The sequence below is a fragment of the Lissotriton helveticus genome, chromosome 3_1, assembly GCF_964261635.1.
Source record: "Lissotriton helveticus chromosome 3_1, aLisHel1.1, whole genome shotgun sequence".
NCBI classification, from domain to species: domain Eukaryota; kingdom Metazoa; phylum Chordata; class Amphibia; order Caudata; family Salamandridae; genus Lissotriton; species Lissotriton helveticus.
The window spans coordinates 1,781,888,276-1,781,905,538 of NC_136061.1; the positions used below are offsets into that span (position 1 = coordinate 1,781,888,276).

Consider the following 17,263-nt stretch of genomic DNA (forward strand, 5'->3'; position numbering starts at 1 on the left):
ATATATATATTACTTACTGGCAGTCGCCAGTAGGAATATATAGTTAGGACCCAGTTTCCATAGGAAATGCGCAACATTCTATTGGGAATAACTTTGGCGCCGGTTAATGAATGTACGCGATTTTCTCAAAGATGGCCCGTTACGCTCCGCTCCTTCCCTGAAAGTTTCGGGGGGATTCATGAAGCGGGGGACGAGAAAAAAGGGGGGCCCCAAAACGTGTTTTCCCCCATGCAATTTTCCATAGGACGATTAGACACGGCTACAGCCCGAACGGCTGAACGGAATTACACCAAACTTGGCAAAATGGTAGGGACTGGTACGCAGTACGGTCTTTTTTTTAAATGGTGTAAATCCCTCCAGTAGTTTTTGAGAAAATTGTATTTGAAAAAATGTATATATCTATAGGCATTGCACCGTGCCTGCACTGTAAGCTTTCTGTACTCTGTACCTTCCCGAGTATGAGCTGCATGCTGATTGTCTGCCACTGTCTGTCAACACTTCAAAACAGAAATTGTTGGCAGACATCTTGTGCCTCGGTAGACTGAGGCACAGGAAAGCAGAAAAACAAACGTGTAGAACTCAAAAATGGTGCCTGGGTTCCAAGACTCGGATTCCGCACAGTTAGCCATCGACGCTGAAAAAGCGTTTGACCGTGTCGATTGGACCTACTTACAGCGAGTCCTGACACGTTTTCGGCTGGGAGACCGTTTTCAGTCTTGGATTGCCTGCTGTTACCACCGCCCCCAAGCCCGGGTCCGTCTGGGTGGCCTTCGGTCAGACCCGTTTGAAATCCAACGGGGCACGAGACGGGGGTGTCCCCTTTCCCCCCTCTTGTTTGCTCTGTACGTAGAGCCCCTAGCGCAGAGGATCCGGGACGACCTTGTCATCCGGGGCATCACCTTTGGCCGAGAACCCCACACAATCAGCCTTTATGCTGATGATATCATCGCTGCCCTCGACCATCCAGGCCGCTCGGTACCCGCCTTTTTGGAGGAACTAGACTCCTTCGGTGCTGTCTCGGGATTCCGAATCAATAGGGGGAAATCCCTGTTATTACCTCTGGGCAACAATGCCCGCTCTGACGGGTCTGCCTCTACATTCGGGAGTGACCTCCAGTCCACCACACAACTCCAGTATCTGGGAGTCACCCTCACTTCCTCGACGGAGTCGACGATAGCACTTAACTACAAGACCCTTACTGCCCAGATACGGACGGATCTTGCGCGTTGGTCGAAGCAACCCCTCTCTCTGCTGGGGGGGGTTGCAGCGGTGAAGATGTCGGTCTTGCCTAAGATCCTATATCTCTTTCAGACCCTCCCGGTCGTGCCCCCCTTTGGCGTCCTCACGGAATTACAAGCCGCCCGCCACCATTTCATCTGGGAGGGGAAGCGTGCGCGCTTACATAAGCAGCTGGCATACAGGAGCATGTACGAGGGAGGACTTGGAGTCCCCAACCTATTGCAGTATTTCCAGGCTTCCCAGCTCCGTTATCTGGTGGAGTGGTACAGGCCGGAGTCCGAGAAAAGGTGGCTCTTCCAGGATAGGGCTATGGCTCAGATGCCTCTCTGGAGGGTTCCTTTCCTCGCCAGGCAGCATCGGCCACGATACATCTTGAACTCACCTATCACCCGTACCACCATGCGGGTTTGGGACACGGTTGCCGTCAAGAAGGGCTTGACAACCTTCCCCTCCCTGTTTACCCCCATCCTGGACAAACCGGAGTTTCCGCCGGGCAATGCTCCAGGTGCCTTTTCACAATGGCGTGGTACCGCCTGCCGCTCTGCCGGTGACCTTTTCGACCTACAGGGTTTTCTCCCTCTCTCGGATGTCAGGCAGGGATACGAAATAGCAAACCCTCACCTCTTCCAGTACTTTCAGCTCCGACACTGGCTCACCAATCCGGTCACCGCCACTCCAGTCCACCACACAACTCCAGTATCTGGGAGTCACCCTCACTTCCTCGACGGAGTCGACGATAGCACTTAACTACAAGACCCTTACTGCCCAGATACGGACGGATCTTGCGCGTTGGTCGAAGCAACCCCTCTCCCTGCTGGGGGGGGTTGCAGCGGTGAAGATGTCGGTCTTGCCTAAGATCCTATATCTCTTTCAGACCCTCCCGGTCGTGCCCCCCTTTGGCGTCCTCACGGAATTACAAGCCGCCCTCCACCATTTCATCTGGGAGGGGAAGCGTGCGCGCTTACATAAGCAGCTGGCATACAGGAGCATGTACGAGGGAGGACTTGGAGTCCCCAACCTATTGCAGTATTTCCAGGCTTCCCAGCTCCGTTATCTGGTGGAGTGGTACAGGCCGGAGTCCGAGAAAAGGTGGCTCTTCCAGGATAGGGCTATGGCTCAGATGCCTCTCTGGAGGGTTCCTTTCCTCGCCAGGCAGCATCGGCCACGATACATCTTGAACTCACCTATCACCCGTACCACCATGCGGGTTTGGGACACGGTTGCCGTCAAGAAGGGCTTGACAACCTTCCCCTCCCTGTTTACCCCCATCCTGGACAAACCGGAGTTTCCGCCGGGCAATGCTCCAGGTGCCTTTTCACAATGGCGTGGTACCGCCTGCCGCTCTGCCGGTGACCTTTTCGACCTACAGGGTTTTCTCCCTCTCTCGGATGTCAGGCAGGGATACGAAATAGCAAACCCTCACCTCTTCCAGTACTTTCAGCTCCGACACTGGCTCACCAATCCGGTCACCGCCACTCTGGTGGGACGACCGATGACAGCTTTTGAGAAATGGCTGCTGACGAAGGACACAGATAGACATCTTATTTCAGACATCTACAAGATGCTCACGCCCCCACTCACCCCAGGTAAAACGGCAGGTCAAAAGCGCTGGGAGGCTGAACTGGGTAGGACACTGACACCTAAAGAATGGAGCTCGATATACTGCAGGGCCTCCCACACCACACGTAACACAGCGGGCAGGGAAACTGCGGTGAAGTTGGCAATGTATTGGCACCTTACTCCGGCCCGGCTTCATAGAGGGAACCCGACGCGCAGCGCATTATGCTGGAGGGGATGTGGGGAGCGAGGCACATTAACCCATCTCCTTTGGGACTGTTGTGAGATCCGGACCTACTGGGAGGCTGTCCTGGATGACATTGACTCCACTTTTGACACTGAAATCCCGAGGTTCCCGGCTTATACCATCCTGGGCCTCCCCAAAGCACTCACCTTCCCTTGAAATCTGCACGGGGCCGCCAAATGGGGATTGCCATGCAAGCAGCTACACAACACATCTTGTCATTTTGGGGTTCGACCACCAAGCCCTCACATACGGGATGGCTACACAAACTCTGGTTCACTTTGGGGATAGAACGGATTCAAGCTACACTTACACATACCACTGCTGCATTTCAAAAGGTCTGACTTCCGTTGCTATCCCTCCTGTCCAAGGAATTCAATGAGATCACATGCCCCAGATATCTTCGCATTCTGCGCCTTACTGAAGCTACACGTGCACCTCAATGATCTCATGTATGATTGCGTTATCCACTATTTGATTACTTCTGACATTGTCTCTGGCATGTGGCACACTGGTTGGGGAGGGGGAGGGAGGGGTGAGTTGGGAACGGGAGGGGGGTTTGTTTTTTGTTTTTACTACTCTGCTCTTTCGCACTGTTTATCATTTGTGTCCTTGGTATCGTACTTCTGCTCAGGCATATGCACCTCGCCTTCTCTTTAATTGCCAGAGAAGACGTGTTTGTCTATCTCGTTCGCTTTATATGCCTAATGCTTTTCCACTGTATTGCGATGCCTACTTCTGCTTTTAAAATCAATAAAACACATTTGAAATTAAAAAGGGGGCAGGGTAGAAGCACCCTGACCCCCTAAGCCTGCTCAGGGGGTCCCACAAGGACCCCCCACGCCCCAAAAAATAATATTTTTTTGAAAAATCGCGGGGTGCACGCACTGTATGCGTACCGTACGCGTACGGTACACGTACGGTGCGCGCACGCGCGATTAAAAAAAATAAAATAAAAACTTTGGGGCCTGGGGGGTCCTTGTGGGTGCTTCTACCCTGCCCCTTTGCGTGTTTTGCACCTTTGTTTCACTGCTTTCTTGTGCCTTGGTTCTACCGAGGCACAAGATGGCTGCCAACACTTCCTGGTTTGGAGTGTTGACAGACAGCAGCAGCCAATCAGAATGCCTTTCACAGGAAAGCAGCATGCTCATTGGCTGTCAACACTTTTAACCAGGAAGTGTTGCCATTCTTCTTGTGCTAGGTAGACCGAGGCACAAGAAAGCAGAAAAACAAATGTTTAGAAAAAAAAGGGGGCAGGGTAGAAGCACCCTGACCCCCTAGACCTGCTCAGGGGGTCCCACAAGGATCCCCAAAGCCAAAAATGTTTTTTTTTAAAGAAAACGGTATGTTTATTTAAAAATGACCCCCAAGGGGGACCAAATCGCGGGGGCATAGTGATAAAGAAGTGTGGGGGGTGCCCAATCCCCCCACACTGCTCCGGGGCAAAGCAAAGCAGCCCCCTAGTGCATACTGGAGGCTCCTGGTGGGTTAGTTGCCCCCCAGGGACCCCCAGTATGCAAGGGGAATTAGTTCCCCCTCTGCAAACACACCCGGGGGATGTGTTGCAGAGAGGTGTAAAAAAGAGTGTGGCCTCATTACACCTCTCTGCAATGCAGCCCACTGGCTTATACTGGAGGCTCCTGGTGGGCTAGTTGCCCCCCAGGGACCCCCAGTATGGAAGGGGAATTAGTTCCTCCTCTGCAAACGCGCCAGGGGTTGCGCTGCAGAGTGTTGAAAAAAGGGGGCGTGCCCTCTGAACACCTGCCTGCAAAAATGTAGTAAATCAGTATAAAAAAATAACAATTAATACATTTAAAAATTGTCATTTAAAAAACCTTCGAAATGTAATTAAAAAAACCATAGGTTTCAGGCCTGATATAGTTAGGAATTAGCATTTAAAAAACCATTGAAATTCACTAAAAAAAACATAGGTTTCAGGCCTTATATAGTTAGGAATTAGCATTAAAAAAACCTTTGAAATTCAGTGAAAAAACCATAGGTTTCAGGCCTTATATAGTCAGGAATTAGCATTTAAAACACCTTGCAAATTCACTGAAAAAACCATAGGTTTCAGGCCTTATATAGTTAGGAATTAGCATTTAAAAAACCTTGCAAATTCACTCAAAAAACCATAGGTTTCAGGCCTTATATAGTTAGGAATTAGCATTTAAAAAACCTTTGAAATTCACTAAAAAAACTATAAGTTTTAGGGGTGTTATAGTTAGCTAGACATTTCACTCATACAAAACCATTGAAATTGCTCCTATATAGTTAGTTGTACTAACTATATTTCGCGCACCCGCAATCCACTGCTGATGATGGCACATATATAAGATCATTCATGACATGGTCAGTGACATCACTGATGACATCTCAAATGACATCACTGATGGCATCACTGATGACATAATCACGTGACAATCACATACACCTTTTCATACACCAGTAAAATCTTTCATCACTCTTTGTAAAACACAGAGTATCATATTTGAATCCATTGTCACAGCAATACAAGTATCTAAAAACCCACTCAGTGATTCATAGATGTATACACACATCTAATCACTTACCTGTAGATTCACTCATACATGCTGTCAATGAACAATAGAACACTATCAAAAATACGTATACACCTATATTGATATTACACACCAGCACACATCCTATTCACATCTGAAGTCATCCTACTAACTTATGCAAACAATGGATCATACTTACATATTTACTTAGCTACACACTTATACAAACACCACTTCATCTATTCATTTAGATAGTAAGTCATACTTAGTTCTCCATACAGTCACTCATACAATCATTGAGTCTTATGTATGCTTATTTATTTACAACAACTGACACATACACTTCCTTTTATTTTTCTAGTTTGTTGGACATGTTCCATTGAGAAATATATTTGCTCATCACCACACCCATAAAGAGATTCACTCACCCAAACAACTTTTAGAACATTTAGTTTTAACTTCATATATCTACTGAATCAACTATTCACACATCATTGGACAGTCACACACCCCCCACCGAACCACACACACTTTCACTCTCCCATACAAATACTCAGTTAACTAATCAATAACTAATATAGACTTTCACATAGCTAGTAACCAACTGTAGAACCAGTATACACAACAACTGACAAACTGATACAGATATTCACACAGTTTAGTCACTATCCACTATATTTAGTGAGACACTATAAATTGGTCAAGTAAACAGTCAATTACACTGCTACTAAATCCTTCATCCAAATATTTATTTATATATATCCACTCATTCTTCAATGCAAATTGCTATATATAATGCATATTTAAATAACGAAGCAAACCACATTCACTGGATGATGTCATCAGTGATGTCATCAGTGATGTCATTTGAGATGTCATCAGTGATGTCACTGACCATGTCATGAATGATCTAATATGTGACATCATCAGCAGTGGATTGCGGGTGCGCGAAATATAGTTAGTACAACTAACAATATAGGAGCAATTTCAATGGTTTTGTATGAGTGAAATGTCCAGCTAACTATAACACCCCTAAAACTTATAGTTTTTTGAGTGAATTTCAAAGGTTTTTTTAAATGCTAATTCCTAACTATATAAGGCCTGAAACCTATGGTTTTTTCAGTGATATATATATATATATATATTCCAAAGACAAGTCTCCAAGCACCCGGAGCCTCGGACCCTACAGGGTGGCCTCTTTACAACAACATGTCATCGCACCACGAACCGGATTCTGAAACATGGAGGCAGCTGATTCACTCGCTAGCCTGCACAGAAAGACGGAGATCGTCCTGCATGAAAGGACTAACAGCACACGGAACCTTCCGATGTGAACATCCTAGAAATATAGAGCTGCCGATGTAGCTGGGCATCTTAAAAGCCCGTTTTTCACACTGAGAAGAGCCAGCTTTATTCATTTTGCTCACAGTGAGAACCCGGCCGGGTCCTCACATGAGTCCCTTTATTCTATTCCTTTCACCACAATTGTGTCACACCATTTACATTAAGCTGCACCACAAGACATCAGAGGTCCCCATATAAACAGTCCTGAGGAGACCCCTCATACTTAGTGGGTCGAAACGTCGTCGACAACCTTACAAAACAGACCAGCATACAGCCAGTGTTACCACACACCTAAGCTGTTGATAATTGTATGAATTGAATGGTCGATTCTTGTTTATGGAAACTCTTTGTAAATAGTACACTGTATATATTCACACTTGTTTTGGTTCCATGCTTCACTTGGGGACACAACACACAAAGTGTAGCGCTTTTTGAATTTAAGAAAGTAAGAAATTTAAGAAATATATATATATATATATATATATATATATATATATATATATATATCAACACACCCTCCAACATCGCCGATATATATATGCTCAGTTGCCCTGAACATCTTGTCCAAGAAAGAAGCACTCAAAGGGGTTCTTTTCAATATCTGTCAATGTTTATTCGGGAGCAAACATGACGCGTTTCAGCATCCGCCTTACTCCGATGTTTGAATAACTCGCCAAAAGCAGTGCAATCTTTAAGGAACAACAGTTAATCACATGATGTGTTGTGACGTAATAATCAAAAACAGACTACTACTCTGATTGTGGGAGTTGGCGTCCTTTTAAGAAAGGACGCAAGATTGGGGGCTGTAAGCTTAGAAGCACAGTGTAGTTGGATATTCTTGGATAGTAATGAATGCCTGCCATTGTGGTCGCACTTTTCATCTGTGACAAAAACTTCTGTATGCTCTTTAAGACAGAGAAATGTAAATGGGAGAAACCACTGCTTGTGAATAAACGCGTTACCTTATATAATCATATACAATATGACAAACAAAATATACACCTAGCAGACACAACACTATGTACTGTGGGAACCTTGGCTAGCCATTTACACAAGGAAAACATGGCATGGTACCTCTGCCACACAATGAAGAATGCGGGACAGATGGGAGCAAAGTATGTGCAAAGGTGGCAAGTAATTCTCGTTTATAAAAGTATACAATGCAAAGTCATGAGGGGATGTGCTGGACAGACTTGAGTATGCAGAGCACTGACATGTACATGTCAACATACACTGATGGTCTATTGAGTGATGTGGACAGTGGACGCAACCATGATAGTACAGTCAGTAGGGAAGATTATGGAAATGTAACGCGTATGTGCCTCCCCCCCACCCAAATGTTTAAGGTAGTGGGCTGGCTCGGCGTACGCAAGACTAATGTAGGGGTATGAATAAAAAGCATGTTTCTCTGGGTGTGGTTCTCTTCCGGATTGGCGAACGGGTCTGCTAGGTCTGCGCAGCTTACATCATCATGAGGCTGACGCCGTGAGTGGAGGTGGCTGCGTGAATGATGCTTTCAGCGTGCTGGAATACAGAAACCGTCATGGCCGCTGCGACGCACAGTTCACCTTTCGACCCCGCCGTTATGTGAAAGAGTGCCCACCATGTGGCGGCGGAAGCTCCTGGGCCGAGGTCTGTGAGCTCGGGAGGCTCCTGAGATTAACGCTGGCTACCGCGAAACAGGCACACAGTGCCCAGCCTGAGGCCCAGGAGCGTGGAGTGCTCTGTATACTACTAACACAGTAGTCCAACAGGTCCCAACAGTGGAACGGTGTCTTTATTTCACAATGGAAGATATCCAATATTACCTGTAGCTTGGTTTTCACAGAACTGCCTCCATTGAGGTGCATCAGACTCTGTGCTTGCTTAGCTAACTATTTCACCTGATTATTGTGCTTAGTTGACACCAGTCGGTGCAGTACACCGTGGTACAGCAGGTCCGAACAGTGAAACGGGGTCTTGATTCTATGATTGAGGATGTCAGAAGCTAAAGTTTGTGTTGATTTCTGTGTACCCCCTCTGATCAGGTGAAACCAACTCTAGGTCCCAACAGTGGAACGGTGTCTTGATCCCACAATGGATGATGTCCGATATTATCTGCAGCTTGGTTTTGATAGAACTCCCTCCATTGAGGTGGATCACACTCTATGATTCCGTAGCTAACTGCTGCACATGATTATTGGGCTTGATTGAGTGTAGTCGCTGGACTACACTGCGGTGCAGCAGGTCCGAACAGTGAAACGGGGTCTTAATTCTATGATTGAGGATGTCAGAACTTAAAGTCTGTGATGATTTCTGTTTGCCCCCTCTGATCAGGTGCAACCAACTCTAGGTCCCAACAGTGGAACGGTGTCTTGATCCCACAATGGACGATATTAGAACTGCATCTGAGAGTGGAGATGAAGGTACTCCCTTCGACCAGGTGCAACCAACTCTAGGTCCCAACAGTGGAACAGTGTCTTAATCTCACAATGCAAGATGTCCGATATTACCTACTGCTTGGTTTTCACAGAACTCCCTCCGTTGAGGTGCATCAGACTCTGTGCTTGCGTAGCTAACTGCTGCACTTGATTATTGTGCTTGGTCGACACCAGTCGATGGAGTACACTGCGGTACAGCAGGTCCGAACAGAGAAACGGGGTCTTGATTCTATGATTGAGGATGTCATAAGTTAAAGTCTGTGCTGATTTCTGTGTCCCCCCTCCGATCAGGTGAAACCAACTCCATGCTTTCGAATCCAATTGGCACGTGTCAGTGAGGCGTTAATGACCACTTCCTCTGGCCTACACTGCGGTTAGCATGGTTCACAATTTAGATTGAGTGGTGATTGTTGAATTACAGAATCCAGCAGTCAAGTAACTACAGCGTCTATTGAAATATACAAAATATTGTTTTAGTATACTTGCTTGAAGAACTTTTTTTAGATGAGTTATCTTGCAAGTCAAAAGAAACAGTGAATAGTGTAGACTGTGGACAGATCAAATCACAATTCAAATTGTTTTGATTTATTTATTGCAGAGTTTTCTGTAATTTATGTTGTTGTAATTTGTGAAGAGGCAGTGAGAAAAAGTATTCATGATTGTGTGTGAGTACTACCTTCAATTAACACTGCAGATAGCAGTGTTCACAATTCAGATCGAGTCGCTATTGTAGATGACGCAGTTCTGTAGGAAAAGACATTGCTCTAGTGCGTTCTGTCTGCACCACTCATACCCATCATTGCAGGCTCCACACACAGTCTTTGTGGCTTCGCGGATTGAAAACTGTGGAGCTCAAGTCAATTCCACATGGCTGTGGGCCCCTGCTGAACGCTCTCTCTGACCAACATTGCAGGCAGCAGTGTTCACATTTGAGATTGAGTTGGTATTGTAGATGACGCAGTCCTGTAGGAAAAGACATTGCTCCAGTGCGCTCTGTCCACACCATGTATACGCATCATTGCAGGCTCTGCACACGCTTTTTTTTGCTCCTCGTATGACAAACTGGGCAGATCAAGTCAATGCCACATGGCTGTGGGCCCTTGCTGAACGCTCTCTCTGGCCTACACTGCAGACAGCAGTGTTCACATTTGAGATTGAGTCAGTATTGTAGATGACACAGTCCTGTAGGAAAAGACATTGCTTCAGTGCGCTCTGTCCGCACCACGCATGCGCATCATTGCAGGCTCCGCACATGCTTTTATTTTACTTCGCGTATGACAAACTGGGCAGCTAAAGTCAATGCCACGTGGCTGTGGGCCCTTGCTGAATGCTCTCTCTGGCCTACACTGCAGACAGCAGTTTTCACATTTGAGATTGAGTCGGTATTGTCGATGATGCAGTCCTGTAGGAAAAGACATTGCTCTAGTGCGCTCTGTCTGCACCACTCATACGCATCATTGCAGGCTCCGCACATGCTTTTTTGTTGCTTCACGTATTGCAATCTGTAGAGCTCAAGTCAATGCCACGTGGCTGTGGGCCTTTGCTTACCGCTCTGTCTGGCCTACAATGCAGACAGCAGTGTTCACAATTCAGATTGAGTCGCTATTGCAGACGATGCAGTGTTGATGGCAATAGATATTGCTCCTAGTATGGCCTGCCCGCAGCACGCATCATTGCTGGCTGTGCACATGCTGAATGCTTTTGATGTAGCTATGTGAGTGCACTAGAACTGATGGAGCGTTTATGATATATATATATTTGTGTGCATTATTTCTGACCTATTGATTGTGTATCAGTAGACCACAAGTTGTGGTTCTTTTACGACATATTTTTTTCTGTATTAGTTCACATCTACTGTCCCTACCTCAGTGCAGCACATATTATTGATTCTTTTAATATTGAATCTCTGTGTGTGATCCAATGATTACTGTTGTAGTTGATACTAGCAGCAACTATTCCCTGAGGGCTGCTTTACACTCACCTCACACGCATCCTGCACAGACGTCACTGGAAATGTGACCCTGGTAATAAAAAGGTGTCGAGCGCACGTGCCTGTACCCACTTGATAATGCCCCTGGGCCGTACCTCATTACATTGTGCTATGGACAGCGTATGCAGCCATGTTACCTCTGGTAGTGGAGAAAACTTTGGTTATGTAACTTTTAGTTGTATGGCTTTCACAGGTGGAAGGCTTCTTTACAAAGTATGAATATTGATGAAGATCATGGGTGCATGTTGTGTGTAGTGTAAGATATGTGTACGTAGCAAAACGTTTAAAAATAAGCTCTCTGAGCAGAAGAGGTGTGTCTCATCAAATGCAGTACAGAGATTGACTAAAGTGGGTGGCGTTTTCTAACTGTTACAATGGGAAATGTTATGAACTAATGAAATGGTTTTTTTTAATGGTCACATGGCAATCGCGCACCCAGCGCGTAATCAGACCGCACCTGACATGATTTTGAGAAAAAATATTTACTATACTATAAGTTTATTACAGTTAGAAATATATAAATGTTTAACATATTTTTGAATATCGCTTGTTCTCGTATACACTTTAAATTATTTAGATATAGTTTGAGACAAAAAAAATGAGGGAATGGCGTACGCGGCGTGACACCATATGTCTACGATGTAACACAGGGCGTGGCAGCGTGCACTCGTCGCATACGCAACGCGCAGCGGGCGCGACACTATACGAACTTGAAGTAACGCGAGGATTTGTAGTGCGTACCCATCGCATACTAAAGTAGCAGCTGGCGCGACCTCATATGTATATGTTGGTACATGGGACGCAGTGCCACAAACCTGTTGGATACGAAATGCGCATCGTTTAAATGTGGTGGATAGGAGTCGCGTGCTGATCCAGCTTGGTAGACTACCGGTACGGGACTGTAGTTTTCTAACAAGAAATAAAAAATTATATACATATTTTTTGGGGAAGATATAAAACATTACATGATTTTTAAAGTTAACATAAAGGATAATAGAGTTGCAAAATATTAGAAAACAATTAGAAAAAATATAGGTTTTATAAATATTAAAATATGAAATTAACATTTAAAAAACCTTTGAAATTCACTGGAAAAAACATAGGTTTTACAGACTTTATAATTAGGAATTCACATTTAAAAAACCTTTAAAATTCACTGAAAAAACCAGGGGTTTCAGGGAGGTTATTGTTAGTTGAACATTTGACTCATATAAAACCAGAGAAATTCGGCAGGTATACTTAGTTGAGCTAACTATAACTCGCGTGCCCGCAATGCACTGCTGATGACGTCACATATTAGATCACTCATGACATGGTCAGTGACATCACTGATGACATCACTGATGATATCTCAAATGATATCACTGATGACATCACTTATGACATCATACACGTGATAATCTGATGCACATACTGATGCACCCACTCTAAAATACAGACTACTATTTTTGAAACCATACACACTAACAATGCCACGTACTACTTACCACCGACTATTTCCTAGGTCTATACACACACCCAGTGTCTTATCCATACAGTTACTCATCAATACAGTACTATAATATGTATTGAAACAACTATACATACAGTCACACTCTACCACTCATCCATAGAGTTACTCACACACCTAGTCAGTCATGCAAAGAATTAATTACATACTTATTTACTCATGTATACAGTTATATGCACCAACTGGGTTATTTATACAGACACCACATCACTTATTTATGCAGATACTAAGACATGCTTAGTGTCTTATACAATCACTGAAACAAGCAGACAGTGATTTATACACCCACTCTTCTATAGCTTACTCTCATATATACTCATTTATATACTCCAACACTTACATATACTGCCTTAAAACATATGTAGTTACTTACACACATTCAACTGAGATATTTATTCTTTCACCAACACACCCATACACACCCTAACTCACCCATACAGCCCTTTACAGATGCACTTTTGAATCCATACAACTAGTGAATCACCCACTCAGACATCTATGCACAGAGTTGAGCACACCCCCCCACCCACCCACACAGACACTCAGGCACCCATACAGATACTCAGACAACAAATCAATAACATATATAGACACTAATGTAGCTACTCACCAACCCATGCAGCCGCTTACACACCAACTGATAGACTAATACAGACTTTCGCACAGTTTAGTCACTAACCCATTGTAAAGATGATGCTGAAGCAGGAGGTAGTCAATCAGGATTTATTCAGGAGAAGAGAGCCATCCAGCCTGAGGGAAGGATACAGCAGCTGCAACTGCCAAACAGGGAACACTGGCCATAGAACTCCCATAGATGACATCACATGGAATGGCTGACAGTGCAGATCACCACACACCTCCCCCCTTATTTTTTTTTAAGCAACAAAAAAAACAATCAGAAAGCCCAAAGTAATTGTAGTAAAACAAATCAAATAAAATCACGATATTTGCTAGGCTTAACAGTAGTTCTTAAACTTTTCCTAGGACCAATGTCACCATTCACATCAGAACATTTCATTAGATCATCATTAGCATTGACATTGGATGGAAAAACAGTTACATGAGAAGGATCTCTGGCTACACGAGATGTGCTCCACCAGTTGCCATTAGACAATTTGACCGCATTCTTGCGAACCTCTACAACTTGTTGCGAATCAAGAAATTTTGAGAAACCTTTCTTAACTGTAACAGGATTTTTAATCCTGACCCAATCACCAGCACGAATACTTTGAGAGGACTTTTTGCTTAAATCCACATTGTTGGGTAGTAAACTGGAAGATTTTTTGTTAGCACATTCCCAGACTTTTTCCAAATCACAGCCCCGGTGAACACTTTTAAACATCCAAAATGGGAAAGCTTGAGAACAAGCTTTTCTCCCTCTCATCAACTCAAAGGGAGAGAAACCTGTGGCAACATGGGGAGAAATTCGATAAGACCAAATAAGATCTTTCACAGCTTGAAAAATACAATTATTTGACCTGAAAGCAGCTTGCACACACTCAACAATAACTCTATTAAACCTTTCGGTTTTGCCATTACTCTGGGGATGATACAATGGGGTCCTAGTATGTTTAATACAGCAATTGTTCAGAAAAAACCCCATTTCTTTTGAAATAAATTGCACTCCATTATCAGTGAGAATTTCTACCGGACAACCCTCCCTCAAGAAAATTTTGCTTAGACAATCAATGACACTTTTAGAATTGGGTACATTGATGGGTTCAACTTCAACCCACCTAGATAGATGATCAACAAGAACAAGAAAATATTTGGAAGTATTGGGAAGCACATGAAATGGACCCAGAAAGTCTAGACCAATTTTTTGCCAAGCTCTAATGGGTGGAGGAACTACAGAGTCACAAACACCTTCTAACACAAGAACTTTGTCACTAGTATTGCAGCGTGTACACAGTTTGATGGCCTCTACAATTTGATTGTCCATTTTTGGCCACCAAAAGTTCGATCTGACATTTCTCTTGGTGATGGTGGCTCCTAGATGTCCAGAATGTGCATCAGCAATAATTTTCTCACGATAGACAGAAGGAGGTATAAACTTGTCACCCCTAACAATTTTGCCATTTTCCAAAGAAAGTTCTGGGTTAATCTTCCAATAAATTTGAAGTTCGTGAGATAGAGATTTTTCTTTAGGCCACCCCTTTTTTGTGAATAAAATTACATCTTTGAGAATGATATCATTTTCAATAGCTTTGATCCAATCATTCTCATTGAAAGAAATGAAATTCTGGGAAATGTTGGCTACAAAACATTCCTCAATTTCAGTTTCCCAATCATTCTCATCAGGCTCATGTATAGGCAACCTGGACAAACAGTCTGCTCGTTTGTTTTTCCCACCAGGTATGTAAATAGTTTTAAAGTTAAACTCTAACAATTTGGTGGAAAGTCTAGCTAATCGTGCTGTAGTGCGATTGACATTTCTGCCTGATAAAATATCGACAAGAGGTCGATGATCAGTTTGAAGGATGAAGGGTCTACCCCATAAATAAGATTTAAACTTTTCGACACTCCAAACACAAGCTAGAAGTTCCTTTTCTATTACTGAGTATTTCCTTTCAACAGGACGGAGAGTCCTGGAAGCAAACCCTACAGTGAATTCTTTACCATAATCTAGTTGAGAGAGAACAGCTCCTAGGCCGTATTCACAAGCATCAACAGTAACGACAGTTTCCCTGTTACCATTAAAAGGTTGTAGAGCAGGAGCATTGGTAATATGTTTTTTAATGAGCTGAAAACCTTTTTTACACTCGTCAGACCAGTTGAAGGTGGCACCCTTTTTAAGTAGGAGTCTAAAACATTCAGTAGTCTTAGCGTAGTCTCGCATGAATTTAGAGTAAAACTCACAAAGACCAAGAAACGACAATAGTTGTTCTTTATTGGAGGGAGCAGGAGCTTCAATGATGCTTTTGATCAGACCTGATCTGGGTTTGATGCCACTTTCAGAGATGCTATGACCAAGATACTCTACTTCTCTAGTTTTGAAAACACACTTGTTCTTTTGTAGAGTTACACCTCTTTGTTCAAGAATGTCAAAAACTCGGTCAATGACTTTATCATGTTCACTCTCAGTTTGGGTGAATATGAGAATATCGTCTTGAAAGACAACAACATTAGATAGTTCCTTAAACATTTCAGACATAATACGCTGAAAAACAGCGGCGGCAGAAGCCAATCCAAAAGGAAGGCGTCGAAATTGAAATACACCATCCGGTGTTACAAAGGCCGTGAGATGGCGTGAGTGGGGATGTAACTCAATTTGGTGGTATGCTGCTTTCAAATCGAGTTTGGAAAACCACGTGGATGATCCAACTCTTGCTATCAAATCCTCAATGCGAGGAAGGGGAAAACCATCAACCCAGATAGCTTCATTAAGGCTGCGCAAATCCACACACATGCGAAGATCACCAGACCTTTTCCTAGCAAGAACAATGGGAGAAAGCCACAAGGTGGATTCTACTTTTTCAATAATTCCTTGTTCACAAAGTGATGTTAGGTGTTTGGATAAATCTTCCCTGATACTAAGTGGAACATTTCTAAGTTTGTGCTTGACTGGGGATATGCCATCTTTAACTTTGATAAAATGTTGAAAGTCAGTGATTTTACCAAGACGATCTTCAAAGACTTTTTTATATTTGTGCTCTAACAATTTGTTATCTACAATATTGCACACTGGGACAGAAGATGTAGCACAGGGAAGATTGCATTCTTCAATAAAAACAGGTTTGGGTAAACCAGGTTTAATGGTGACACCAAATTCTGCTTGATGTATAAGACCTAGAACATTAATGCCACGTTTGGCAACATAAACTTTCCCTTTAATAGATTTGCCAAATATAGAAATTTCAGCCCAGAAATAGCCTAAAAGATTAATTCTGCTCCCTTCAAAAGCTATTGTGAGGACATCAGGAGGAAGTAGACATTTATCATGCCAAAAATGAGAATATTTATCATGAGAAATGATAGTGATGCGAGCACCAGTGTCTACTAATAGTTGAACATGGTGCTTCTCAATGGTAGTGTCAACCTCTGGATCAGGAACATGAAAGGTGCGACTAACATCACTATTATCTTTCACAACAACTACATATTCTTGAGTGGTAACATCACCTTCAGGATATTCAGTTGACTGTTCAAGAGTGTTTGAATCAGAAGAGGAATCATTTTCGTTCAAGACACAACGTACACCACCTCTTCTACCTCTCATGCAAACTCTTGAAAAATGACCATGTTTACCACATTGAGTGCATTGTTGATTGGCAGCTGGACAGTTCTTAAAATTAGATACATGGTAAGTGGAACCACATCTAAAACAAAAAGTATTTTGGCTGAATTGTCTGCTGGGCATGAAAGGTCTTCTGGTACTGGTGTTTCCCATTCTTCTATAATAACCACGTGAGTCACGAGGAGTAAAGTTGGGGGTCTTAA

General features: G+C 43.7%; 1 protein-coding gene across 2 annotated transcripts in view; it reads left to right on the forward strand.

Annotated features, from left to right (window-relative positions):
* LOC144825144 (pancreatic secretory granule membrane major glycoprotein GP2-like) overlaps window positions 1-17,263 on the forward strand; it is a 218,887-nt gene that overhangs the window by 17,104 nt on the left and 184,520 nt on the right. The window lies entirely within an intron of this gene.